A 26865-nucleotide genomic window follows, 5' to 3' on the forward strand; every position below is an offset into this window, starting at 1 on the left:
CCCTCATGATTTTCACTGTTGATGAATCCAATAATCCAATTGTGTTTTAAAATCATCTAGCGCAAGGGTGGTCAAAAGGTAGATTGAGACCAACTTAACTAAACTTAACCAGCACCCAGTAGTGCGGCACGCCGGTGATGTCATTAAGTCACCTGCAAGCTGTGAGGAGCCCACCACCACTGCTACTCTTCCTTTGGGAACATCCTAATAAGGAGAGTGTCTGCATCACTGACAAAGAGCTGACCTGCATGTGCAACAAATCATCTTTTCCCTCCATTTTTATTTGGAGTCCCAAGCCTGTGCTGTGCTCAAAGGATCTAACCAACAGCCAGGAACATCCTAATAAGGAGTGGTATACAGCACTTATGAACACTGCAAGATAAAAAGCCTTTATTATAGCTATGCTGTGAGATTTTAAGTCAGAACATTCTCTCTGTGCACAGAGTTATATATGACATTGCTGTAGTCACAAGTGATCCATCACAATCAGCATTAGAGTGATTACTATTTGCAGCTATATGGACACTAAGCCTCCTGGGGAGTGGTGTTTTGTATAAAAGCTCATATTATATTTTACTTCATATATGTTGTGGATTTTTAATATATTTTTTGTCCAGTCGACTGTGGGGTATATGATATTATTATTTTAATCAAATGAAATTTGTGTTTTTTTAATGCTTCACAAGTGCATGTGTCATTTATTTTTTTCTGATTGCATATTCTTCTTTCGACTGCCTGGCCTACCTGCCTACCATGGCGTGCTGTCATAGGGAACTGCTGTTCCGCCTGGCTGCCTGCTCGGTAGGTAGTGTTTGGAGGTGTTATAGAAGTGTTATATGGAGAAGGGGGAGGGAGGAGGAGCGGGGTCTGAGACAATTAAATATAGATTTATTTTTAGTGAGAGACAATTATCTTTTACTAGTATGGGGCAATTGTACTACTGTGTAGGGGCAATTTGTTTATATTATTGTGTGGGGGCCAATATTTTTTTACTACTGTGTGGGGGCCAATTTTTTTTACTACTGTGTGGGGGCCAATGTGTTTTTACTACTGTGTGAGGCCAATGTGTTTTTACTACTGTGCGGGGCCATTGTGTTTTTACTACTGTGTTGGGGACAATGTTTTTTTACTACTGTGTGGTGGCAAATGTGTTTTTACTACTGTGTGGGGGCCAATGTAATTTTTCTCCTGTGTGGGGGCCAATTAAATTTTACTCCTGTGTGGGGGCCAATGTGGTTTTACTCCTGTGTGGGTGCCAATGTATTTTTACTCCTGTGTGGGGGTCAGTGTGTTTTTACTACTGTGTGGGGGCCAATGTGTTTTTACTACTGTGTGGGTCCAATGTGTTTGAGGTTTTTACTTGTGGGGAACCAATTTGTGATTTCAGGTGAGACAGTCCCTACACCCTGTGCAGCGAGGAGGTCATGCCCCCTTTTTGTTACGCTTTGCCCCCTTTGTGGGCATGCATCTGTGGCGTGCACTTTTGTCCCACCTAGATAGATCACGAATGCTTTTCAGCTTTCAAAGTAGTACGCCAACTCCAAAAGTCTGGCCACCCCTAATCTAGAGTGTAGTAATTCACATGCATAGGTAGCAAATTTTGGACAAAATAAAACCATTTACATCTACCTTTTTTAAAAGATGTTTCAATTTTTTATTGATACCTTGCATAAAGTCATTAACCACACTTTTTGAACCTTTGTATATAAATATAATCTAACACCTGTTGAATGTATATAGAGTTAGATTTTTTGTCATCTACTGTATTTTTTTAATCTCTTTATAGAAGTGGAGAGCAAGAGTATACAGCAAATGCATAAACAAAGAATACAATGTCAGAGTACAACTGGTGGTTTCATGAAATACGAAACAGTAAAATACAGTTTAAACTAGGTATGAGAGGGTTCGGTTTTACTCGGTTTTACTTGGTTCTCAAAACGGCATCTTATTGGCTCATGGATATCTTGTGTTTTGGATAGCCAATAAGATGCCATTTTGAGTACCGAGCAAATCTGAGTAAAACCCGAACCCGCTCATTTCTAGTTTAAACAATGTACAAATTGTCTAGTAGACTTTTATTTTTCTGTTTTTTTGTTGGAGAAAGAACAGAAAAGACAACTGTATATAAAAAAAACGTGAGGGAATAAGGGGAGAGAATGGGAATTTTTATACATTTCAGGTCATGTCTTGGGATAGGCTCAGACAAGGATGGCTATTTGCACTTATATTCATGATTCTCAGGCACATTTATTACAATCTACATCTCAGATGAGCCGATGCTGGGTAACCCCACCCCCTTGCACTTACACAGTGAACAACAGCGAGCTCTTCTGTGACTCCAGACATCTTATCACCAGCTTCCAGCTCTGTATCCCCATCATCTGATGTCTGCTATAAACTGATATGCTGGTTTACATCAGACATTTGATGACTGGGGTCAAAGAGCAAGGAGATGGCGATCTGATAATCTGAGTCATTGAGGAGCTCACCGGGTCGCCGAACACTGGACCTTAGAGGATATGTTATCTTTGAAAAAAAACAAATTTTTTTATACCGATTAGCCTATGGCCTTATTAGGGCAATGTGTTCATGAGGCCGCCAGTCAGGATGCCAGCGCTTGAATTCCTGGTGCCAGAATCCCAACATGCAGCTAAAATATTGGTGCCTGAACTGATGCCAGAATCCTGACTGCTGATGTCCTGAACGTAAGTATGCTGGGGACTCCTAGGTTATGGCTGTGTGGAGGGGGGGTTAGGTATAGGCTGTTGGGGAGGGTTAGGTAAGGCTGTGGGGAGTGTTATGGTTAGGCATCCCTGGGAAGGGATAAGGTAAGGCTGTGGGGAAGGGAGGGGTAGGGCTAGGCACTACAGGGGAGGGTTAGGGTCAGGCTGTGGGGAACGGAGGGTTAGGCTGTGCGAAGGGGGATTAGGGTTAAGGGGGAGGGAAACATACTTACCTGATCCCTGTTGGGATGCTGAGCATTGTGATGCCAGTGTCAGTCATGCCCGCCTGCATCCCAAATGCCAATATCCCGGATCATAACCTGATTAGACACACATGGCTGATGACAGGTGCTGACTCGCAACTCTTGCTCTGCCTGTCAAAGTGGGAGTGGAGCCAGGGAACTGGAGAAAACCATGGATAATGCCATCTCAAGATTGTGTTGTTATTGTAGGACTCTCTTTGGTACAGTATTTTCACATTTTAGTATGGAAATACGATCTGCTTACTAAAAAAAAGTGATTTAAAGGGCCTGGAGTAGTTTTTTTTTTTTTTATGAAAACTGTTCCAAAAGCCATTTAAAACATTCCAGTGAAACTAAAATATGAAAAAGGTGTGAAAACACCTGTTTTCACATTACTTTAGTGAAAATAATATTTATAAATAGGGTACTATTCCATTATTCGTATATATAGTACAGTATGGTGGTCATTCCGAGTTGTTCGCTCGTTGCCGTTTTTCGCAATTCAGCGATTAGGTGGAAAATGCGCATGCGCATGGTACGCAGTGCGCATGCGCTAAGTTATTTAACATAAAACTTAGTCGATTTGCTGGTGTTCGTGCGGCGCTTTTCAGTCACACTGCTGATTGGTGATTGATTGACAGGAAAGGGGCGTTTCTGGGAGGTTACTGAGCGTTTTCCGGGAGTGTGCTAAAAAACGCAGGCGTGCCAAGGAAAAACGCAGGAGTGGCTGGAGAAACGGGGAGTGGCTGGTCGAACGCAGGGCGTGTTTGTGATGTCAAACCAGGAACTAAACGGACTGAGGTGATCGCAGTCTAGGAGTAGGTCTGTAGCTATTCAGAAACTGCAGGGAATTATTTAGTAGCAGTTCTGCTAATCTTTCGTTCGCAATTCTGCTAAGCTAAGATACACTCCCAGAGGGCAGCGGCCTAGCGTTTGTAATGCTGCTAAAAACAGCTAGCGAGCGATCAACTCGGGATGAGGGCCTATATTACTATTTTTTTTAGGTTTATTTTTGTATTGTTTGGTAGCATCTCAGAAACTGTGACTCTTTATTTTTCATTATTTTGAAGTCTTAGCACCACCACAGTGACTTATTAATCACATTTGATATTTTTTATTTCTACTACTGTATGTGAAAAATACAATTGGATTTATTTTCATGAGGTTGTTTTCTTGTTTTTGTTTTTATACCAAGATGATTTATTTTATCATATTTCTGTGAGTGGAATGGCTTGTAATCCAGAGATTTATATTCTGTATCTCCATGCAGAATTTTGGCTGTAGTAGTCATGTGGAATAATGAACTCGAGAATAGGAGCAGAATGATCATATGATCAAAGACAACATGCTGCACTGTATCTCAAGAAAATGCTGTCACCTGGAATCCATGTTTGGAATGGCATGTGGAATCTGAACATCAGGTAATGTACATACCATTAAGAACAGTAACAGTGCTGGGTGAGGTAAGTGGGGTTGTAGAACTGCAGCATGATATTAAATCACTATAAAAATAGTAAAACAAAGAAACCACAAATTAAGAGTTTAAAGTATATTTTAAATCTATAAAACCTAAATATTTTTATATAATGTTTTACCCAATTACTTGTCAACTAATATCAACGTTGCACATAAGGGAAATTAATTACAATGTAAAATATTGTTCTGTTGAGAACTTGTTTCAATTGAATATATTGTATCAGACTTACTTTAATTCATCACTGTGTCTTTCCAGGAGATTATCTAAGATTTACATCAAAGCAATTTGACAAGACCATGACAAGTCTGTAATTAAATTGTGTGCATTGGAGCCATGGGAAATTGTCTGTGCAACAAATTAGCATGTACTGTAATCTATTGGAGTTTTGATTCAGTTTAATGTCAAATGGTAGTAGTACATTTACAAATAATTATATTTCATTAAATGTGCTGTATCTGTGGTAAAAAGCCAGAAAGTTAAATTATTTAATTCCCTTGTTATTCCATAAAGAAAATGACAACATGCCACTATGTACAGGTAAACCAGTTAATGTTACAAGAAAGTATGTCGGTGATTTAATAAGGATTGCATAAGTGACCCTTATTGCATTGCCCTAATGTTAGGATCCAGTGCACATGCAGAACTCATTCTGTGCATGTGCAGAACAGGAACTGTGATTGGGGTGCATGCATGCGAATGCTTCTGCCTGATTGACAGGCAGAGGCATTTGCAGGGTTGGACAGGGGTGGGGGTGGCTGGCATTTGGGAAAATAGGGGCTTGTCATCCTTATTTTCCGGGAGTGTTGAGGCCAAGGACTGCGGGTTCCTTGGCCTCACAAGATGCCCTGTGATGGCAAGCCTGAGTATGCTGAAGCTTACTCAGCCTGCCGTCGCAGAGGAACTTCACGACCAATGGTTGTGATATTCATCTGAGATGCGATCGCATCATAAATGCAGGGAGGAGGTTTTACGCACCTCCACCTGCATTTGCATTGCTAAGTACAAAGGAATTTAATTTTCCCTGAAAATTATAACAATGTATGTACATACATATACTTTTGTATTGCTGAGATATTTTGTTTTCTGACCCATTATTATGTTATTTCTTTTAAAATTTCTTGCATAAGTAATGTTCATTTGACAGAGCACAGAAAAATCAGCAAATTAATCAGAAATCACTAAAGCTTGAAAACTATTTATGTTACTAGATTAAAAGACAAGAGAGAGCATACGAGAAAAGTAGAGGCTGCCAAAAACCAATAATATAATATTACTTGACTTCAAAGGTTAAAAAAATATATTTAATAATTGATGCATTTATTATAGGTATTCCATAGGGCATATAAACAGTTAGAGAAAGGAGTTAAATTCCAAGAATAATTTTATTATAATCAAAAGGATTATTATTATTATTATTATTATTATTATCATCCTTTATTTATATGGAGTCACAAGGGTTCCGCAGTGCCCAATTACAGAGTACATATGCACATAATCAAAACAGGAAAACAGTGACTTACAGTTGAAGACAATATAGGACAAGTACAGGGTAACTAAGCATAACTACACCAACAAACGACATAGAGATAAGTTTCAAGGTGGCCGAAAAACTGCGGGATTTGGGCAAATGAGGATTATTAAAGTAAGAAAAGGATAATCAAATTAGGGAAGAGCGCCCTACTCTTGAGAGCTTACATTCGAAGGGGGGGTAGACAGACAGGGGTGACACAGACGGGGTACATAGACAGGGCCGGATTAACAATGGGGCGGGTGGAGCTGCAGCTCCAGGCCCACCCATCACAATAGGCCCATAGCGTCTGCTGTGCTGCTGCAGCCAGGGATTTTGTTTCCTTGCTATAGTAGCTTGCAAGTGACGGCATGAAGCTCCGCACTCTCCTGCGCGCAGTTACATGTTGTAAGCAGCCACACTTGGGCAGGGAAAGCAGGAAATCGGAAGGGGGCGGGGCTACACGGGATCCAGGGGGCGGAGCTACATGGGACACTCAGGCTTCCTGCCTGCTGCTCAAATGGCTGCTGCTGCTGTGAGAGCCGAGGGAGAGTAGAAGCTGCTGCACATCCAGCTACAGCCCAGCCAGTGCGAGTACACTCTGCTGTAGTGTGTAAGGTAAGTGTGAGTTGGGGGGGAATTGTATGTGTGTGTGTGACTTGTGTATGTATTTGTGAGCTTCAGTGTGTGACTTCCATGTGAACTTCTATATATGTGTGTGTCTTGCATGTGAGCTTCTGCATGTGTTAGGATTTATTATAGTGCAAGGGTGAGAGAGTGTGTGAGAGTAATAGAGCGCCAGCGGAGGGGTGTGATAAAGCGCAGTGGGAGGGAGTGTGTGACTGCGGTAAAGCGCAGGAAGGAGTGTGATAAAGCACGGGGGGAGGGAGTGTGGTAAAGCACGGGGGGAGGGAGTGTCATAGAGCTCGGTGGGAGGGAGTGTGATATAGCGCACGGGGGGAGGAAATGTGATATAGCACACGGGGGAAGGGAGTGTATAACTGATAAAGCGCAGGAGGAAGTGTGATAAAGCACGGGGGGAGGGAGTGTCATAGAGCTCGGGGGGAGGGAGTGTGATATAGCGCACGGGGGGAGGAAATGTGATATAGCACACGGGGGAAGGGAGTGTATAACTGATAAAGCGCAGGAGGGAGTGTGATAAAGCACGGGGAGGGAGTGTGATAAAGCACGGCGAGAGGGAGTGTGATAAAGCACGGCGAGAGGGAGTGTGATAAAGCACAGGGGGAGGGAGTGTCATAGAGCACGTCGAGAGGGAGTGTGATAAAGCACAGGGGGAGGGAGTGTGATAAAGCACAGGGGGAGGGAGTGTCTTAGAGCACGGGGGGAGGGAGTGTCATAGAGCACGGGGGGAGGGAGTGTCATAGAGCTCGGGGGGAGGGAGTGTGATATAGCGCACGGGGGGAGGAAATGTGATATAGCACACGGGGGAAGGGAGTGTATAACTGATAAAGCGCAGGAGGGAGTGTGATAAAGCACGGCGAGAGGGAGTGTGATAAAGCATGGCGAGAGGGAGTGTGATAAAGCACGGCGAGAGGGAGTGTGATAAAGCACAGGGGGAGGGAGTGTCATAGAGCACGTGGGGAGGGAGTGTCCTAGAGCACGGGGGGAGGGAGTGTCCTAGAGCACGGGGGGAGGGAGTGTGATAGAGCGCGTCGGGAGGGAGTGTGATAAAGCACAGGGTGTAGAGGAAGGGAGTGTGTGACAAAGCATGGGGAGGGAGTGTGTGAGTGTGACAAAGCAGGGGGAGAGAGTGTGTGAGTGTGATAGAGCATGGGGGAGGGAGTGTGTGACTGATAGAGCACGGGGGGAGGAAGTGTGTGATATAGCGCAGGGGGAGGGAGTGTGAGTGTGATAAAGTGCAGGGGCCAGAGTGTGTGAGTGTAATAGAGTGCGGGGGGAGGGAGTGTGCGAATGTGGTACAGCGTGGGGGGAAGAAGTGTGGTAAAGTGCAGGCCGCCGGGGGAGGGAGTGTGTCTGTGATACAACGCAGGCCGCGGGGGGAGGGAGTGTGTCTGTGATACAACGCAGGCCGCGGGGGGAGGGAGTGTGTCTGTGATACAATGCAGGCCGCGGGGGGAGGGAGTGTGTCTGTGATACAACGCAGGCCGTGGGGGGAGGGAGTGTGTCTGTGATACAACGCAGGCCGCGGGGGGAGGGAGTGTGTCTGTGATACAATGCAGGCCGCGGGGGGAGGGAGTGTGTCTGTGTGATACAATGCAGGCCGCGGGGGGAGGGAGTGTGTCTGTGATACAACGCAGGCCGCGGGGGGAGGGAGTGTGTCTGTGATACAACGCAGGCCGCGGGGGGAGGGAGTGTGTCTGTGATACAACGCAGGCCGCGGGGGGAGGGAGTGTGTCTGTGATACAATGCAGGCCGCGGGGGGAGGGAGTGGGTCTGTGATACAATGCAGGCCGCGGGGGGAGGGAGTGTGTCTGTGTGATAAAAACAAAAGCCTGCCCCCCTGCTTCCCAAAAATATTTTGTGTGTATAACACCAAAATATAATATACAGATAGTCCTCTCATTTTGCTTTATACATTTTAACACCATTAATACGGGATCCTGTCGGGGTCCCGCCAGTCAAAATACCGATGCCAGAATCCCGACAGTACTCGGAAAGTCAGCGCCGGGATCCCGACATTGATCAGTATCCCGGCGCCAGAATCCCGAACGATGATTACAGAGACCACCAGAGAAAGAAACTTCACTCCCCCTGTCACTGCCCCCCCACCGCCGGGTCGCCCGTCGGCCGTATCCGCCGTCGGGCAGCTCGGCAGCGGATCGCATAGTGTGTAGGGCCCATTAGGGTTAGGATGTGGTGGGTGGGGGGTTAGGTTTAGGCTACGGGAAGGGTGGGTTAGGGATCAGGGTTAGCTTAGTTAATTAGTTCATGTTGGTATTTTCACAGCTGGCATCCCAACCGTCGGGATCCTAATACCAACCCCATTAAAACATATATAATAACCAAAAATTTGGGCCTTATTCTGAGTCAAAGTCGGGCACATCCGCGTGTGCCTCTTTTGCCGCTGTAGCGTTTGCGACTTTATGCTAATATTGGTACAAGCACGTCTTTGGTGTACAGCCGTACATATGCAAGCAGTGACATGTCCACTTTCAGCTTCTTTAGACATTGCAAATCCTCTTGGCGCATCTTGAAACACAAACTTGAAAACCTGCACCTGCCCCATGCTAGGTGCAGATCTCTGACAGACTACTGCCTCCAAAGATTAATCATCTGAGTCCGCTACAACTGCAGTGACACTCCTATAACATGTCCTTAAGATGGTGCGTCTCCGTGTGTCTTATGCCAGTGGTTCTCAAACTGTGCGCCATGGCACCCTGGGGTGAAGTGAGCCTCTTGCAGGGGTGCGTTGGATTGGTGGTCCAGAACCAATTCAGATTAATTTATGGACAATGTAATAGGCAATCTATCTATGGGGTATATTCAATTCAAACCGGATCCATTCCGACATGAATTTGTCGGAATGGATCTGACAGAACCTATTCAATGCGGCCAAATCCGATCAGATTTGACCGTTCCTGTCATCTCAATCCGAGAGCAGCAGGGAGACAGGGGGTGAGCAGCGGAGAGACATCGAGGAGACGGGGGAGAGCAGCGGCTACAGCAGTTTAGCCGGAGGAAGGGGCACAGCCGCCAGACCTCACCGCAGCGTCCCGGCTCCAGCAAGCAAGACCTCGCTTGCTGGAGCGGGTGGACGCTGTCGTGAGCGGCGGCAGTGCCCCATCCTCCTGCATGTGCTTTGCTGTAGCCGCTGCTCTCCCCCGTCTCCTCCTCTCAGCTCCCTCAATGTCCCTTATCTCAATCCGACTTTTTTTAAAGTCGGATTGAGATGGTCGGTAAGGGAGCCAAAACCTGTCGGATTTGGCCCCGTTTCCGACAGAAACGCACGGATCGGCAGCTATAATTTTGGGATACATTGAATAGGTCGGAACCCCTTCCGACCTAAAAAAGTTGAAAACTGCTGTCTTTCCGACAGACGGCAGCTTTCGACTTCAATTGAATATACCCCAATGTGTGTGTGTGTGTGTGTGTGTGTGTGTGTGTGAATGTATGTATGTACACATAATACTATATGCTGGGTCACCTCAGTCTTCCCCCTGTTCTGCCCTGTCCAGGCGACACCCTCCCTCCAACCCCACACCCTCTATCCACAATTCCTGATATATCTTCTTAGTATAACTACTTATTAGAAAGGTAAAAGTCTTTGTTTTTTGGGGTTTTTTTTACATATAAAAAGATTTCACATTCATGACATCCCTGAGCAACATGTAGCCTCTTTCGTAGAGAGGATTCATATTTATGTCATCACTAAGCACCATTTTCCATATTACAGTCACATTAACAAGAGATGTCTTCCTTAGTTCATTTGTAGATTCTCACATTACACTATTGATATCATTGAAGAAGTGAGGGAGATTGAGGTTTTTCAAGTTAGGCGCTAGTCACACCCCCTGTGCAGACCACACCCTCACATCAACCACACCCCCAACATCACTAGCCACACCCCCATAGTGTTTTCACATACCCTGCCGTGGCATAAAATAGGCCCTTCATAAATTTCAGCTCCAGGCCCATATGGACCTTAATCTGGCACTGTACATAGAGAGTGTGGAACAGAGGGTTAGAATGAGATTTGGCTGGGTTTGGTAAAGAAGTGGGTCTTAAGAGCCCATTTGAAGTTTTGTAGAGAGGTGGAGAGTCTGAGTGGGAGAGGTAAAGAATTCCAGAGAAAGGGAGCAGCACATAAAAAATCTTGGAGATAAGAGTGGGAGGAAGTAATCAGAAGACAGGAGAGTTGACATGCATTAGCAGAGCGAAGAGGACAGGTGGGAGAGTAAAGGGAGACAAGGTCAGAGATGTAAATGGGAGAGGAGTGGGTGAGTGCTTTGTAAAAGGATATTAATCTATTGCTGTAAACCACTGTTTACTGATACTAATAATAGACTACGGTAGTGTTTGATAATAGACTACAGCATAAGAGTATATTACCAGTCGTTATTATTTCAGCCAGACAATACACATAAGTAAAAAAAAAAAAAATTCTTTGTGAAAATAATATCAGCAGAGAGTTTGAAAGCAGATTAACAACAACCATGTACATCTATCAAAAATGTAGGGAGGTTCTAAGAATTTAAGAGATCTATTTACTAAGCCTTGGATGGATATTAAGTGGATGGAGATAAAGTACCAGCCAATCAGCTCCTAACTGCCATGTTACAGGCTGGGTTTGAAAAATGACACTTGGAAACAGGTTGGTTAGTACTTTATCTTTGTCCACTTTATCTCCGTTCAAGGTTTAGTAAATAGACCCCTTAGTATCAGAGGTGCAGTAATAACAAAGCAACAGGTGTGCAGCATACTTGCCTACTCTCCTAGAAGATGTGAGAGACTCCTGATTTTTCGTGATTTTTTCGTGATTATTTCCCCTGAACCCACAGAAGAGAAGCCAGATCTCCCACATCCCACCCGCTTCCTAGTAGAGATGAGTCCACCCGCCAGACTCGGATCCCACGTCGAGGCCAAACATCATCATCCTGGAGTTGGATTCTTGCTGGACTTGGATTCCGTATAAGGTGCTGCAGCCAGGACTCGGTGCCATTTCACTGATATATGCTGTTGTTTCCTGCACAATACTCTGCTGTTTTGACTGTGCTGTGTCCAGACACTCCAGACTGTGGTTGTGCTGTATAATGACTGTATATAGAGGGGCATGCTGCGCTGTACTCTGCTGTTTTGGCTGTGCTGTGTCCAGAGACTCCAGACAAAGGGGCTGTGCAGTGTATAGTGACTGTGTATATAGGGTCATGCTGCATGCTGCTATGTGCTGCACTGTACTCTGCTGCATTAGCTGTGCTGTGTCCAGAGACTCCAAATTCAATAGTGACTGTGCTCTGTATAGTGACTGTGTATAGGGGCATGCTGATGTATGCTGCGCTGTACTCTGCTGCACATTTTACTGTTTGGTGCACTTTATGTTAGTTTGCTTTGTTTATGTGCATCCACATTATAAAGCACTGTGACTACATGCAGTTTGAGCCAAGCTGCAAGTTAAAAAAAACAGAACAATTAAATATACAGTATATATATTATGTGTGAAACAGTTTCCAGGTTTTAAGACTTTGTAATAGTGTAGGACCTGCAAGAAAGTGGGGTACCTTGGCAATCAGTTTGCAGGCTTCTGTGCATTGGAAAATTCACTAACTAAGGGCCTAATTCAGATCTGTTAGCTCACTAGCTATTTTTTGCAGCGCTGCAAACAAATAGACGCCGCCTATAGGAGAGTGTATTTTAGCTTTGCAAGTGTGCGAATGCATGTGCAGCCGAGCAGTACAAAAACAGTTTGTGCAGTTTCTGAGTAGCTCTGACCTTACTCAGCCTCTGCGATCACTTCAGCCTATTCGAGCACGGAATTGACGTCAGACATCCGCCTTGCAAACGCCTCGACACGCCTGTGTTTTTCCAAACACTCTTAGAAAATGGTCAGTTGCCACCGACAAACACCCTCTTTCTGTCAATCACCTTGCGTTCGGCTGCGTGAATGGATTCTTTGCTAGAACCAATGCACAGCAATGATCTGCTTTGTACAAGTACAACGTGTCTGTGCATTACGGTGCATATGCATGCATAGTAGTTACGCTAGCGAGCAAACAGATCTGAATTGGGCCCTAAACCCCCATCATTTTTTGCATTGATGTGGTGAGGATAAGTGAGCTTGCAATGGTGAGTGCTGAATTTTCTGTTTGTATTTATTTAAGTATGTGGTCATAAACCCCACCATATGAATAGTAAGTGCAGTCTTGTACCCCGCTTCTGGGGTGGCAAGTGCTGTTGTTTTCTATCTGTATATTGCAGGGTTAATCTTTGATTAACTCCTATTAACTGTGGCCATAACCTTTTTCATGCACCCCTATGTAGACTCAATTATCCCTAACCTGTGTCAGCTGTTCATTAGTAATTTATCAGCCAGTGTCAGGTGATTAGTGTACCTTTAAATGCCATAAGGTGTTTGGTAGGTGCACATTAAACCAAGTAGGCATATTTTCAGTTATGTGTGAAACAGGTGCCAGGTTTTAAGACTCTGATAGTGTAGGACCTGCAAGAAAAGTGGGGTACCTTGTCGATCAGTTTGCAGGCTTCTGTGCATTGGCCAATTCACTAACTAAACCCCCATCATTTATTTATTGATGTGGCGAGGATAAGTGAGCATGCTGTGGTGAGCGCTGATTTTTCTGTTTGTATGTGTATATATATAAATATATATATAGTCCATGGTGGCAGCCCGGCACTCCGTTGTCCCCGTAGGGGTATCGCTCCGGTGCCCTCCTAGGGGTATGGCGACCCCAATATGCAGAATGGAGAGGGACGGCGGCACTCAGAGTCTTTCACTCCCAAGTAAATCAAAGCAAAAAGTGCATTTATTGGTCAACGTTTCGGGGGACGGACCCCCTTCCTCAGGACACTGCAAACTAGTGACAATCCAAAGAAAAACAACTTAAATACCTTACCTGTACCGGGTACCTGCATCTGCATCCACGTCCCCGCCGTCCAGTGTGTGGAACCTGCACTACCGGCAGCGTGTGGCATGCGGCGTCCGGAAGTCCGCGACTCAGCATGACATTGCTGCGCCGCCTCACGTGACACATGCAACGTAATTTGATGTTTATTTCTATTCACTTATGTAAGCACCCGCACTTTGTTTGTCACAGTTTTTAAATCATTTATGTACGTTGTATGTGTCACGTGAGGCGGCGCAGCAATGTTATGCTGCGTCGCGTCTCCATGGTTACCGGCTTTCCTCTGTTTGCAGCCACGTCACCAATGGGTCCGTGTAACGGGATGACGCGACTTCCGGACGCCGCATGCCACACGCTGCCGGAAGTGCGGGTTCCACACACTGGACGGCGGGGACGTGGATGCAGACGCAGGTACCCGGTACAGGTAAGGTATTTAAGTTGTTTTTCTTTGTATTGTCACTAGTTTGCAGTGTCCTGAGGAAGGGGGTCCGTCCCCCGAAACGTTGACCAATAAATGCACTTTTTGCTTTGATTTACTGGGGAGTGAAAGACTCTGAGTGCCGCCGTCCCTCTCTATTCTAAATATATATATATATATATATATATATATGCAGACAAATGCCTGGCACTCCACCTTATTGATAGCATCCACCTCGGTGCCCTCCAAAAGGAATGGTATATACAGCTGGTACAAGTGCCACCTGAACCAGCTGTATGTATATATATATATATATATATATATATATGGTGAGTGAATGTTTGTAACAATTGTCATGATGAAAATGCTGCTAGGCATTGTATGGTTGAAATAGAACAAAACAGTGTCCTGATGTTTTTTTGAGTGCTGCCACTGTGGATCTTGTATGTACAGTATACTTACAAACAATCACGTGTGTTTGCAAAACGGAGGGCAATGAGGCAAGTAACTTTTATTTATACAGAGTGCCAGATACTATCTATCTATCTATCTATCTATCTATCTATCTATCTATCTATCTATCTATTTATATATATATATATATATATATATATATATATACTGTTTGTACTGTGACTCCACACAGTTTGAACCGATTTGCAAATTAATAAAAAGTATATATAACTGACGGAAGGTGTAGCACTCCTAGGCGACTTGAAAAAAACCACAAAGAGGCAGCATACAAGCAACGTTTCAATGTCTACAACATTGTCCTCAGGCTTATACATAATGCAAAACACACTTACCTATATAGAGACATCACCCAGGTGTGCAGCTTCGTTCTTCCGGAAGCGGGACAGCAACCCGCCTAGCAGCACATACATCATCATTGACATCATCCACGTGCTCCCATCAGCACGGCAACCATATAGAACTAACAAATAAACAAGATGACCTATTTGAACACAGCTATATACACAAAATTGTCACCAAAGAGGATGCATAGTGTAACAATGTATATATGCCTAATGCACAGGGCTAAATAAGATCATAGTATACTATCTAAAGTTACTAAGGCACAAATACTCATTGAGCCCCCTGTGGTGACACAGTGTCCAACCGTTGGATCCACTGTGTTTCCCTCTGCAATAATTTCAATCCTCGATTACCCCCACCTAAGGGACAGCAAAATCTGGTCAATCGTTCTATATCTCACAGAAGTGAGTGAATGACGTGCAACGCAAAAGTGGCGTGCAATCGTTTGGTCGCTTTTGCCAGTACTAATGGCTGCTTTGATAGCTGACCTGTGGGCTGTCATACGTTCTTTAAAGGTCCTTTCCGTTTTCCCAATGTATGACAGCCCACAGGGACAGATCAATTGGTAAATCACAAAACGAGACCCACATGTAAGAGGGTGTTGAATTTTGTAAGTTTTACCAGTGTGTGGGTGTTGGAACTTATCTCCAGGTATCAAAAACTGACAGGTGGTACAAATGCACTTATAACATCCTTTTCTTGTGCCAAAAAACGGGGACTGTGACTTAGGCTCAAATATAGCAGTTATAACTAGGATATCACAAAGAGTTCTAGTTCTTTTGTAGCAAGGCATAATCCTAGTATTTGCAAGTTTTAAATCTGGGTCTGACTGCACTAGTTCCCAATGCTTGTTAACTGAGCCTTTAATGGTATTGCTGATCGAATTAAAATCCTGAACCCATGGGATACATACATTGCGATCTTTCTGTGAATAGAGGAGTTGCTGTCTATCTAATGCCAGTGCTCTAGTTTTAGCCTGTTCTAAGAGCACTGGACTGTATCCTCTGACCAGAAATCTTTTAGACAAAGGGGTATATTTACTAAGCTCCCGATTTTAACTGATTTGGTGTTTTTTCTTTGAAGTGTCATCTCGGGAATTTACTAAACTCAAATCTCGGGCGTGATGAGGGCATTCGTATTTTTTGTGCGGCCCAAGTTCAGAAATAAGAATGAATACACCATCAGTCAAACTTGGCTGTTTAGGTATAGAATTCGGTCATTTACTATTCATTGGTATTTGTAATTTCCACCGTGAAAGTGCATTTGCGGTCATAAAAATAAACTATTCGTAAAAAAACACGAATAAAAGTAGACCTGCTTTTGAGAAGCGTGTTTACATGTGTTTCCGACTTCATCATTAATCACACCTGCATTTTTGGCCCTTTAAAAGGTGAGCCAGCACATTTGTCAAATCAATCATTCTGAAATGGCTGCTGCCGTGTGTAGCAGTGAATTTGGTTTTGCTGTGGGATTCCTGAGACTGCTCCATGAGGCTACAAGAAACCAGGGCCAGGAAACAGAACATGGTCAGCAGGTTGAACAGGTGCCGCGGAGGCTGCGCAGGCCTCGTTTTTTTAGGGGGTGTTTAAACTTAAATGCATTGGCCAATGACCAGGTCATACAGATGTTCTGGCTAAATAGGAACAACATTTTCCGTCTGTATGACCTAGTCAAACTGGACCTAGACCCTGAGACAGCATGCTCTCGCTCTGTCTCAGGCCTGCACAAACTCCTGGCTGTGTTGCACTTTATGGCTACTGGCAGTTTTCAGGCTGTGACAGGCAATGTAATAGGAATCTCACAGCCCACCTTTTCAAAATATTTAAATCAGGTGAGGCAAACCATATATACTCCTCTATGCCCCATTTTTGTATTGTGTAATGTGAATTTATACAGTATATTTGACCAAAGTGCTTTTTTCTGAATGTACACTCAGGTTTTGGATGCATTGGAACCACACATAGATGCCTCTATCTGCTTACCTACCCAGGAGTCTCAGTGGCATGCAGTCAGGGTAGCTTTCTATGAGCTTGCTGGCATGCCAAATGTGCTGGGTGCCATAGATTGCACGCACGTTGAACTGAGACCACCTAGGGGCAGGCAGCACATCTATACTAATCATCATCTAGACCACTCCACAAATGTGCAGGTGGTTTGTGATGCAAAACTCAAACTTATGAGTGTTGTTGCGGGTTACCCTGGCGGCTGCCAAGACTCCTTCATCCTCAGTCAGTCATTCCTCTTTGATAAATTTGAGGCTGGAGAAATGCCGGATGGCTGGCTGCTGGGTATGTACCAAGTATTTGTGTTAAATTTTGTGTTTACCTCAACCTGCACATTATGTTAGCACTGTGTTTGTGCATCAATATTTTTCAATGTTGCCAATCTCTGTTTTTCAGGGGATGGGGGTTATGGCTGCGACTCTTGGCTTCTGACTCCATTGTCCATCCCTGATTCCCCAGCTGAACACAATTACAATCATGCACATAAGTCTATGCGGAATGTGATAGAACAATGTTTTTGTTTACTGAAATCAAGGTTTCGGTGTCTGGATAAGTCTGCCGGTCTTTTGTTGTATAGTACCTTAAAGGTTACTAGGATTGTGTTCTGCTGCTGTTTTCCTCATAACATGTGTTTGCAGCAACATCTGCCACATGATGATGATGAAGAAAACAGTCAGCAAGCAGAGGTGTTAGAAACATCTGGCGACACTGTGAGTACAGATATAGGGAGGCAGGTAAGGCAAGACTGATTTGCGCACATTTTAGCGGTAAGTAAATTTGCCTGTGTGCTTTGTATAGGAACAATTAAGGCACACCAATGTATTTTCTGTAGTAATGTGGCTCTTGCTCCCTCTCGAGCTAGTCAGCTGAGTGTTGTTAATTTGCTTTATATGTGTTTATGTCTAACTGTTGGGTATCAGTTACTTAGCTATTTGTATATAGATTTTTGTTAGTAATTATGTGTTTAGAATGTAAAAAGTTTGTTTTTCCAATTCTAAGGTAATGTTTGCCACAATACTACATAATAAATTAGTATGTCCTAACAACCATTTTTGTTAGCCTATTGTTTGTGTTTGTTGTGTGTAGACTTTCTTCTGAAGCTGTGTTTGAAATATGTAACCTTATTACCACAACATAATGGACATTAAGTAATGTGTGTCAATTAGCCAAACATACATTGCCTAACACCAACCTTACAAAATTGTTTACACATAATTATGCTTGCGGTGTGGTAAACCGTCATGTTAGTAATGATGCTAGAATAGTACCAACACATGTGAGTGATAACTCAATGAATTATCCTGTTACACTGACAGTTATTTTCACATAACACATTGCACATCAATCATTTCTCACATTTATTACTGTACAACATGTGTTTCTGCTGTGGGGTACACTGGGCTTCACAAGGATAGACATTGGGGTGTATAGTAGGATCTTGATCCAAGGCACCAACAGGCTCAAATCTTTGACTGTTCCCAGAATGCCCAGCACTGCCTCATCTATAACCCTGCCTCCCTGCACAGGAGCTCAGTTTTGTAGTTGGTGCTGCAGCAAGCAGGCACATAACAGAGGGGCTGCTCCAGGCAGCCCTAAGAAGAGCTTTTTTTGAAGAAAAAAGTGAAGACTACTAGGGCAGCAGCGGTGGTAAATGTCAGAAGACATTCACTGCTGCAGCTCCAGCTCTCCCCAGCGGCAATGTACACTCCCGAGCCCTGGTTGCCGGGTAACTACGGCAGGAGGCTCCGGTTTTCTTCACGTCAGGCACACACAACGGGGGCTCTCCAGGATCGCGTGGCCACGCTTCGGGAGGTGGTGAGTGGGTCCCGCTTGCGGGACCTGGTCTTTATCGCGAACCGGCGCGGTCAGTGGGAGGTGAGCAACGTGCACTGGTGGTGGACACTGTGGCAGTACAGGCGATCCCACTAGATCACCAGGGCATGAGTGCAGGTCAGGTTTTCTCTCTAAACCATTTTCAGTAGCCCACAGTACCCGGTGGTTTTGCCAGCAGGGGGATAAGGCTTAGACCTGAAGCCCCTCCCCCAGCCCCAGAGCTCCATTTCCCGCAAATGTTCCCACCCTGGAGCTGCATATCTGGCTCTCCCTCACTCCCTGTCAGTGTCTGGGTGCCATTATCTCTCAGCTTCACTGTTCCTGGGACTGCTTGGGCAAATACTCCTGTGTAAAGCCGCCTGGTTGTCAGGGCTGTGACTTTACATGACACTTAAGTATTCTACCTGCCTTTTTAGACAGTGCTAGTTAAGAAAGAGTGCATTTAGTCAGGGTTTTCTAGTACAATTACCCTGTGATATACATCCAGTTCTTACTGTGCAGTGATATATCTATTGACTATATAGCTATATATATAAGCTAGTCCAGTGCAGTATTATTGTTAGTAATAACCTCTGCATTGTACAAACTGTGACTATCTGTGTGTGCATTAGATAGCTGAGTGGTGTCCATTTCATGTCTTTCACTCAACTTGCTATCCCTATATTCTATAACCTGAGGGGACTTGGTGCGTCAGGTTTTATATTGATATAGGATTTTCACAAAGATATACTTTATTACGTATTTGTCTCTGTGATGTAGTCACCATATCTCTACTTTATCTCTGCTAGTGCTGACTACACTGCGCAGGGGTTTGGGTAAGAGGTATTGTGCTGCTGCCAATTGTACTGTGTTACCTGATACTGCAAGTTATATCATGTCTGCTTCTGAGGGTAACAGTTCTGGGGCTGAACACACTGCCGGTGTTGCTGAAGCCACAGATCCCTATGAGGAAAATATAGCAGCTGTGGGATCTGGTTCTTGGGGCTCCTTGCCCCCCAGTGGGACTGTAGCAATGTAGGTACATAATGACCCACCATGGGCCACTTTTTCCACACTTCTACATACGCTAGTTCATACACTAACACCCCCTATGGGACCCCCAATGCCAGTACAACCATATGTGGTCCCTGCAGCTAACCCGCCGTGGGCGGACGATTTATCTGCTCAATTGAAGAAGTTGAACCTGTTCCTGACTAATAAAAAGTCTGACCATCGCTCGCCTAAGCCCAAGGGGACCTCTAAGCGAGCGCTTGTCTTCTCACATTCCACTGCTGTCACTGACACCTCGTCTGATGAAGACGGCACTTACACTGATCCCACAGGCTCTGACTCAGATACTGCTGATGGGGAGGGTAGTTCACATGTGGATGTTCCTGATCTTTTGTAGGCTATTAAGTTAATTCAACAGATTACGGATGATCCCAAGTCATCCATCCCTCCTAAGAAACCAGATGGGTTCAAGCGTCAGAAGGTGGTTAAACAAGTTTTACCTCACTCTGATCACCTAGTGGATATATGTCAGGAACCCTGGGAAAACCCGGATACAAAGTTTGTGCCTCAAAAAAAGATGCTGGCTCACTATCCCCTCGCACCAGAGCTGTCCAAGAATTGGGAAACGCCTCCTCCAGTAGACTCACATATTGCTAGGATGGTGGTTTCCTCAGCTCTTCCTGTCACTACCGTCACGTCTCTAAAAGAGCCTATGGATAAACGTGTGGAGGGTTGTCTTAAAGCGATTTACACCCTCACGGGTGTTGCACAAAGGCCCACTATTGCAGAAACATTGGCTGCAGAGGCTATTGAAGCATGGGCCTTGGAGTTAGAAGCTGAACTCTCATCTGACCATGCTAGACATTGTTTATCATATATTGTCACAGCTTCTCGCTATATTAAAGAGGTGGCTTCTGATGCCGGTATCCTAGCAGCCAAGGCCTCTACTACAACAGTCCTGGCTCGCCGGATATTGTGGCTGAGATCCTGGTCTGTGTATCTGGACTCTAGAAAAACCCTGGAGGTACTAACTTTCAAGGGAGATATTCTGTTTGGGGAGGACTTAAATAAGATAGTGGCTGACTTGGCTACTGCCAAGGCTGCCTGTCTGCCAAGTACCGCTCCTTCTGTGTCGAAGGCTTAAGGTACTTCCTTTCGCCCCTTTCTTCCTTCAGGTAAAGCAAAAGGTCAGGCGTACAACAAGCAGGCCCGCACTTCCAAACCTGGTAAGCCAAAGCCATAAAGAGCCTGGGCGGCCCGTCAGCCAGCTTCCAAGGCCGATAAGCCTGCCGCATGACGGGGCGGGCCTCCCCCTGGGGGATCCCTGGGTGGGGGGACGTCTTCTAGGGTGTACCCAGGAATGGTTGAAGACCACTTCAGATGCCTGGGTACGGGAAGTTGTCACTCGAGGTTACGCCATAGCCTTCAAAAACCGACCCCCTCGTCGATTTTGCCAGACAGACGTCCCATTGGACCAGACAAAGGCAAACACTTTGCATTCGGTAGTACAGACCCTCCTGGATACAGGAGTCATAGTACAGGTGCCTCTTGTGCAGAGTGGCCGGGGGTACTATTCTCCGCTGTTTCTAGTCCCGAAACCGAATGGGTCTTCCCAGCCCATTCTCAACCTCAAGGCATTGAACAGGTTTGTGAAGGTTTCCAAGTTCCGTATGGAAACCCTTCGCTCTATAGTTCTGGCCTTGGAACCTGGGGACTACATGGTCTCCCTGGACATACAGGATGCTTACCTGCATATTCCTATAGCAGCGTCACATCAGCAATACCTGAGGTTTGCTATTGGCAACCTCCATTACCAGTTTCGGGCGTTACCTTTTGGTTTAACAACGGCTCCGCGAGTCTTCACAAAAGTTATGGCGGTGTAGATGGTGGTACTCCTCCGTCATGGGGTCAGGGTACTGCCTTATCTGGACGGCTTGTTAATCCTGGCAAATTCCCCAGAACTTCTCCTACGTCATCTAGATATGATGGTCCGGTTTCTATAAGCCCACGGGTGGCTCATCAACTGGAAGAAATCCTCCCTGATCCCTGCTCAGAGCATGGTGCATCTGGGAGCGCTATTGGACACTCACAACCAGAGGTTGTTCTTGTGACCGTAGAAAGTCCTGAAACTTCAGGACAGTATTTGTTGCTTCCTTTCTCATCCGCAAGTGTCGATACATTTGGCGATGCAGGTGCTGGGCCTCATGGTATCAGCATTCGACATGGTGGAGTATGCTCAATTCCATTCTCGCCCCCTCCAGAGGCTGATTCTAGCCAAGTGGGATGGCCTGCCTCACCGGATCAGGTCTCAAATGATCTCATTGACTCCGGAGGTCCGTCTGTCGCTGCTCTGGTGACTCCGGGACCAACAATTGTGCAGGGGCCGTCCCTTCTGGATATCCGACTGGGTCCTGTTGACGACAGATGCCAGTCTCAGAGGTTGGGGAGCGGTGCTGGAGCAACACTCCCTTCAGGGTCGGTGGACCAAGGAGGAGTTCCTCCTCTCAATCAACATTCTGGAGTTGCGGGCGGTCTTCAATGCATTGAACGTGGCCCAGCATTTAATTCAGAACCGTCCTGTTAAAGTACAGTCAGACAGCGCCACCACAGTGGCTTACATAAATCATCAAGGCAGCACTCAATGCCGTTTGACAATGAAGGAAGTCTCACAGATTCTACATTGGGCAGAACGCCATCTACCGGCCATATCGGCAATATTCATTCCGGGAGTCCTGAATTGGGAAGCGGACTTTCTCAGTCGTCAGGACATACATGCCGGCGAGTGGGGCCTCCATCCAGAAGTGTTTCAACTCTAGTGGAAAAGTGGGGCCTTCCAGACGTAGATCTGATGGTGTCTCGATACAATCACAAGGTTCCGGTCTTCGGAGCAAGGACAAATGATCCTCAAGCAGCATTCGTGGATATGCTGGCGGTACTGTGGAGGTTTCGGCTGCCGTACGTGTTCCCTCCGGTGTCACTCCTGCCCAGGGTAATTCGGAAGTTCAAGCAAGAAAAAGGAATTCTGCTTCTCATAGCTCCAGCGTGGCCCAGACGGCACTGGTTCTCAGACCTGCAAGGCCTATCGTCAGAGCGTCCAATTCTACTTCCACAATGCCCAGACCTCCTCGTTCAGGGCCCTTGTGTCTACCAGGACATAGCCCGGCTGTCTTTGACGGCTTCGCTCTTGAAGCTTCCGTCTTAAGGGCTAAAGGGTTTTCTGAGGCCGTCATTCAAACTATGTTGCGGGCCCGGAAACTGGCTTCAGCTCGGATTAACTATAGGGTCTGGCATTCTTACTTTGTTTGGTGCGCATCTAACGATTATGACACTTCCAAGTTTAGTATAGCCAAGTTGTTGGCTTTTCTTCAGCAGGGCCTGGACTTAGGCCTGCATCTGGCCTCCCTCAAGGTTCAAATATCTGCCTTGTCAGTGTGGTTTCAGAGAAAAATTGCGACCTTACCTGATGTGCATACCTTTACTCAGGGTGTGTGGCGTATCCAACCTCCCTATGTCCCGCCTGTGGCTCCTTGGGACTTGTTGGTGGTTTTGGAGGCATTACAAGAGTCTCCGTTTGAACCTCTTGGTTCAGCTGATCTTAAGTGGCTTTCCCTTAAGGTGGTGTTTCTGCTGGCTATTGCTTCAGCTAGAAGAGTGTCGGATTTGGGTGCCTTGTTCTTTAGTTCCCCATATCTGATATTTCACCGTGACCGGGCGGTTCTTAGGAATCGTCCCGGATATTTACCTAAGGTGGTTTCCTCGTTCCACCTTAACCAGGAGATTGTGGTTCCGGCATTTGTTTCTCCTGATCTGTCTCCCAAAGAGAAGTCTTTGGATGTGGTACGGGCTCTCCGTATCTAGGTGAAGAGAACTGCTTCCATTAGGAAATCTGATTCTCTATTTGTACTGTTTGGATTTCACAAACGGGGCTTGTCTGCTCCCAAGCAGACTTTGGCCAGATGGAATAGAATGGTGATCGCACATGCTTATGTGAGGGCTGGTCTTTCGGCTCCTGCTCACATTACGGCCCATTCTACTCGGTCTGTTGGACCTTCTTGGGTGGCCCGCCGTGGTGCGAACCTTGAACAATTGTGCAAGGCAGCTACGTGGTCCTCAGTGAACACGTTCATTAGGTTCTATGCATTTGATACTGTTGCTTCCCAGGATGCTTCCTTTGGATGCCAGGTTCTTGTGCCTGCTACAATGCATCCCCTCCCATAAGGAACTGCTTTAGGACATCCCCAATGTCTATCCTTGTGGAGCCCAGTGTACCCCGCAGCAGAAAATGAGATTTATGGTAGGAACTTACATTTGTTAAATCTCTTTTTGCGAGGTACACTGGGCTCCACAAGGCGCCCACCCTGACACACTTAGCTTCTTTGGGTTGGTATGGCATTAGCCGCTGACACTTCTCCTGTCGTGAGAGTGTGGTGTATGTGGCTACTAACTGTTGTCGTCTCTTTTCCTGCTACTGCATTGGGCTGGTTAACTAAAAACTGAGCTCCTGTGCAGGGAGGTGGGGTTATAGAGGAGGCGGCACTGTGCATTCTGGGAACAGTCAAAGCTTTGAGCCTGTTGGTGCCTCGGATCAAGATCCTACTCTACACCCCAATGTCTATCATTGTGGAGCCCAGTATACCTCGCAGAAAGAGATTTAACAAAGGTAAGTTCTTACCATAAATCTCATTTTTCATTTCAAATAAGTGCTATTTAGTTGGCCTAGGATTGTGAACAATGTGTCTCCAGCTGCCGGGTTGGTTATTTCTTAGGCTGTTCTTTGGTGGCTGACGTGGGATTGGTTTGGACAGTGGAGCGGGTTCGGCTTGATCTTCGAACTGGTGATGAAATTGAGGTCTGTGTAGGTGTGTTGGTCCCTGAGCTGGAACCTTGTTGGTGTTGTGCCAACAAATTAATATTTTGACTAAGGTTAGCCAGGGTTGCGGTAAGTTGTGTTGTGGCTGTTGTGTTGTTGTCTATGATGCGGAACATGGTTTCTGATATAATTTGATTATTTTGAATTAACTGAATGAGGGCTTGTTGATGGCAGTGTTGCTCATCCATTGTGCTCTGAAAGGTAACAATAAGTTGGCTGTTATCTGCTCTCATCTGCTCCATACTGTTTGCGACTCTGCATAGCTGGACATTGAGCCTGCTTGTGTTTCTACACAGTCTTGGTAGATGATGGGGCAGACTGGCTAGGTATTGGGTGTGTGTGCGTAGGCAATCAATATTCTGTGCCTGTTGTTGGTTCCATGTTACCCAAAATGATGGGTCAGGTTGTTGCGGGGGGTTGTTTGTCTCAATTGTGGGTGTGGTGACATTTGGGGTGGCGGTGTACTTTCCTGAGGCATGGTAAGTTGATTAACGTCTATTGCTTGCAGATGGAGGGTGTATGTTTCCTGATGTTCAGATTCCTGCTGGGCTTCCGGGGGCATGATGTCTGGTTCTGTATGGGGTTTAAGGGGACAACATTTGAGAATCTTTTTTACTTATGTTGGTTTTATTATTTAGTTTAACTTTCTAGACTTGTTTGTCAAACATTTTTCAAATGAAAATTAGGATGTTCACCAAGACTCGTATACACAATCAAAAAGGCCAATTATGTAGGTTTGTATGAAGAAAAAATTTACATCAAAACAAAAGTGGACACATGTTTGACAAAGACTACACTTACGAAACAAACACACAGAGGTACAAAGTTTATCCCATGAAAAAAAGTGATTTGTCATCCGCCATATCCTACTTGCATTAAAATATCAAACAGTAAATGACAATATGAATTATATCACCATTGTGAAAGGGTGTGAATCTACCTGAAGCACAATTTTTTCCTATTCAATTAAATAATGACAACACAATACTACTGTAAGGCGCAAGAGAACACTCTAAATTTGCGCAACTTTTATAGTGGAAATTGGGTCATTTTTAATTTGCAAGCCATGTGCTTGCTGCTGATGATAAGTACTAGGATTTTTTTTATTTTTTGCTGATGTGTATTTTGTGTGCAAAAACAGTGTGTAAGTATGTTAATTGTAATTTTTGTTTTGTGTTTACTCACTAGACAGCTGAGGGGAATGTGGTTCCGGTGATTGAGGACTCTCCAAAATGTGGTCTGGTGGCTGAAGCAACACAGTTGAAATACGACGTGGGGTTGGGCTTAATGCTGGTGTTGGTGCGACATCAGGATGATGTCTCTTGGTAGGCCTGCTCATGTGGCTGCCAGACCCCTGTGAAGGACGTCTTTGTGGACTGTGATGCGATGTTGAAGTTCCTATGGATTAATGCAAACATTAGATTGTTTGTAAATTTTGTGGTGGGCACATTAACTTGTGTCAATTTTGCGTTACCTGTATCGCCAGCATCCACAGCTCTTGACACTGTTGCTTGTGTTCTGGAAGTGGTGGCTTGCTTTTGTACTGTAAAAATGATAAGTTGGTGTTTATGACCTTTAATTACAGTGTGTACTTTTGTAAGCAGCAACATTTAGTGATGTGGCCATATGAATACCATTATGAGTATACTTTCTACCAATAAATTATTTAAAAATGGGTTGCTTCATTGTTTGTGAAAAGGCTAATGAGGTTCCATTTCCAAAGACAAAAACATACCCAAGTAGTCTAATTTTCCATGGCCAACAGCTGAATATACACCCATGTATTACCATATATTTTTGAGTAATACAATAATCTGAAAATATGTCATTTAAATTTTAAATACCAAAAAAATTGCAAAGTGAATATAAAGTAAACATACAATACTTAGCCATCTACACTAACATATTGCCCACAAAGACAAGTAAAATACAACATACATTAAACAAATAAAAGAAAAAAAATTACATTCTGAACAACACGTGACTCACACGTAACTAATGTCCCTTTACAAACAAAGCCATCTATGCAAGAATTTACAACTTACAAAATGGACCAAGCAAAATAATAATATACACAAAACCATTATTACCTAACACCTCACTATACAAACACAAAATTATTAAAAAACAAACACAAATAGCTAATCAATTTATAACATAAAAATATATTAACAATACAATATCATTTAAAAAATACTAATTAGGCGTAAACACATATGCAGATATAACAAATTAAAAAAAAACTCACTATCATGCCTAGGACAATCCGAATCCCGCACATTAGTCGCACCAACAACTTCATGCGGAATAAGGGTCCGCACAGGTTCCTCCCACTCCCAATAAGATGCTATAAAGGGATGGCCACCCTCTGTTTGCCTGGCTGACTTAGCCTCCTTTTCCATCTTTGCCTTGACATAGCGCTTGATGTCG

This window comes from Pseudophryne corroboree, chromosome 10 (assembly GCF_028390025.1).
Source record: "Pseudophryne corroboree isolate aPseCor3 chromosome 10, aPseCor3.hap2, whole genome shotgun sequence".
NCBI classification, from domain to species: Eukaryota; Metazoa; Chordata; class Amphibia; order Anura; family Myobatrachidae; genus Pseudophryne; species Pseudophryne corroboree.